Genomic DNA, 3,153 nt, shown 5'->3' with positions numbered 1-3,153 from the left:
GGGGGAACGCCTCACCGAGGGCGTCTCACGACATCATTCCAGGAAGACCCTCTTTGGTTACAGTGTGGTGAGTGCAATTTGTAAACTTTGAGCATTTTCTCCAATTCTAATTTTGTACTTTGTACTTTCTATGAACTGTTCATATATTTAAGTCTGCTATGTTGATATTATTCTTCACCTTCATAGACTATATACTACCAGACGCCTCCTGAAGAAGCGGCTGTGACCGCGAAACCGTTGAGGTTACGTCTGCAAGTATCACACCACATAAACCTTTGTCTATGCACTTTGTGGGCATTAGCTATACCAAAAATGTAGTGTCAACATTGCTGTGAACAATTATCATTGTTTTTGTCTCTGTATATTAATATGTATCAATGATGTCCCTTACAGGACTTTTTATCAATTTTGAAATAAATTTATACTCCTTTTAAATCAAGTTTTTTTGTTATGGTACCGCAATAGTCCTCTTTTCTTCTTTTTGAGGGAGGCAGGACCCTATTGGAGAGGCCCCTGTTCCGATTCCTCCTTCAAATTTATATTTTGTAGTTACACATATCCAGGATGATGGTACCTATTAATGCTAGTCTATTTCTTTGTGTAAATTATGTGGCAAACCAATGCATTCTAGCATTTCATATTTAAAATACTATATTTGCCTGGAAAATACAAAAAAAGTTATGCTTACTCCCTGGATCTGCCGCGTCTGGCTGTTCTTCCGCATCCCCAGCAGCATCTACAGGGCAGGTCTCCTCCACCTCCTGCTCAGCCTCAGTAGCTGTTGATTAATGATAGAAAAGAACATTACAATCTGCAGTGTACAACAATCTCACACATTAGTACAAGAACATTGAAACATGTATGATCACTCAGCAGATACCAGCAAGATTATACTAACTTAATGTGGGCGTTGCTGCCTCAGCCTCCTCCTCAGTCTCCCCTTCTGACTGGATGACACCTATTTATAAAGGAGAAATGATGAACGTTAAAAAACGTAAATAAATATACTGTAGTGTAAATAGATAAAATTAATTATCCATTAGCATGGCAATACAGGGCAGGTCACTAACGTTTATCTACAAGGCAGGGACATGCATTCACCATTTAAAAAAATCATTAAAAAAAACAAATATGAGGCACTTACCTGTCCTGGTTCCAGCGGTGCCGGTGAGTGCTAGGTGCACCGCCACTGATCAGGAGCCTCAGTTCAGAGGGGCGACGTTCTGTCAGATTACGTAAGTTACGCAATCGCTTGCGTTGCCTGACAGAGCATCGCAGAGGCTCTACCTGTCACTGCATGAGCGAGAAGCAATGACACTGGAATCAACAATGGAAGGCTGGACAAATGGAAAAGGAACCACTGTATTAGTGTCACTACTACAGTACTTACTGCACGTTGATGACGTGGAGGACTGCTCCTCCGCCCTCTGCCTTCGGCGGCGCTGGGCCTGGAGACAATCTTTAAATAAAATCAAACACATCATGGTAAATGACGTATCGCATGCTTGACAAAAAAAATGTCCTGCACACAATGCAATGCTGACACAAACCTTGATGAGCCAGCAGCTTTCTTATCTCATCCTCCCCTACAGCTGTTAAGAGCTCCTTCTCATGGGGGAGGAGAGGCACCTGTTTTCCTCTGCGCCCCCACTGCCTGCGCTTACGCGCTATGGAACTGCAAAACAAAAAGAGAAGAGAAACGGGTTCCACAATTAAACTACAATTGTAATCTGAAAATGACATCAACACACGAAACACATGTAGAATGAACCCGTAGAATGAAACAATGCAAATGGAATTTTTGGATTAGGCACATTTTTTCATGTAGCACAAGGTTTGCACATTTATTTATTAACCAAATTTATTGTAAAAAAAAGTATGCTTTTTTGGTGCACAATAAATAATAAAAGACAGGATTGGGATTGTGCCGAGTAAATGTCCATTGTGTCCACTCCAGTCCACCTTTCTATTACGCGCTTGTGTGAACTGTGTATAGTGTAAAATTTCCTTTCTTGTTTCTTTTGCAAAGCATTAACCCACTTGCGGATGTGGACCCCCCCATAGTAACTAAACATATGGCGGGTCCGCAAGCTGGTTAAGTCCAACCACCGTAACACTTTATATATATATATATTTAACTTTTTTATTTTTCAATAACAAAAAAATGTAAAACCCAGTGGTGATCTAATGCCACCAATAAAAGCTCTATATGTGGCGGGAGAAGAGCATAAATTTCATTTGGGTAGTACATCGCAGGAGCGTGCAGTTTAAAGCTGCAACGCGCTAAATAGCAGAATATGGCCTGGTCAGAAAGGGGGCGTAACCTACAGGTGGTCAGGTCAAGTGGAACTTAAAAGCCACTTACTGCTCAGTTTAGTGATAAGAGCAAATAACGGGCATGGAAATATTCCTCTTAAAATGACCGTGGCGATAATATATAACATGTGCAACTGCAAACTATGTGTAGGCTAGGCACACCTATGTGCAAATTTGGTTTTTCACAGGAGGGAGGATAAATTGAAAATTATTTATTCCTTTTTAAAAAAAAAAATCACTTAACTTTACTGACATCACATGTGATAGCAATAATATATGTTTATGTGTGTGTGTAAAATCAGTGCATGTTTGGAGCTTTTATCATTGTTTAAAAGACAATGGTCCCAAAATGGCATCAAAAGTGTCCGATGTGTCCGCCATAATGTCGCAGTCACAATAAAAATCACTGATCGCCGCCATTACTAGTAAAAAAAATTGTTAATAAGAATGCCATAAAACTATCCCTATTTTGTAGACGCTATAACTTTTGCACAAACCAATCAATATACGCTTATTGCAATTTTTGTTACCAAAAATATGTAAAAGAATACATATCGGCCTAAACTGAGGAAAAAATGTGTTTTTTATATATTTGTTGGGGATACTTATATAGCAAAAAGTAAATAAAAACCGCAGAGGTGATTAAATACCACCAAAAGAAAGCCCTATTTGTGGGAAAAAAAGGACTTCAATTTTGTTTGGGAACAACATCACACCACCGCGCAATTTGGCAGCCATACCTCCGGGGCTGAAGTGGTTAAAATGTAAAAAAAAAAATATATCACACACGTTACTTACCGTTTTATGTCGCTGAATTTTTTGCGACAGGCAGTCGGG

At 39.5% G+C, this 3,153-nt stretch overlaps 1 long non-coding RNA gene across 1 annotated transcript; it reads right to left on the bottom strand.

The window, feature by feature from the left end:
• Positions 1 to 657: 657 nt before the first annotated feature.
• LOC141147683 (uncharacterized) lies at positions 658 to 1,462 on the bottom strand. Its single transcript, XR_012245101.1, has 3 exons — positions 1,391 to 1,462; positions 899 to 958; positions 658 to 778 (listed from the first exon to the last, which is right to left on the bottom strand). It is a non-coding gene; the product is annotated as an uncharacterized lncRNA (long non-coding RNA).
• Positions 1,463 to 3,153: the final 1,691 nt, after the last annotated feature.

The sequence above is a fragment of the Aquarana catesbeiana genome, linkage group LG06 (genome assembly GCF_042186555.1).
Source record: "Aquarana catesbeiana isolate 2022-GZ linkage group LG06, ASM4218655v1, whole genome shotgun sequence".
NCBI lineage: Eukaryota > Metazoa > Chordata > Amphibia > Anura > Ranidae > Aquarana > Aquarana catesbeiana.
The sequence above is the reverse complement of the archived record's forward strand: the minus strand, read 5'-3'. Positions and strand labels throughout refer to the sequence as shown.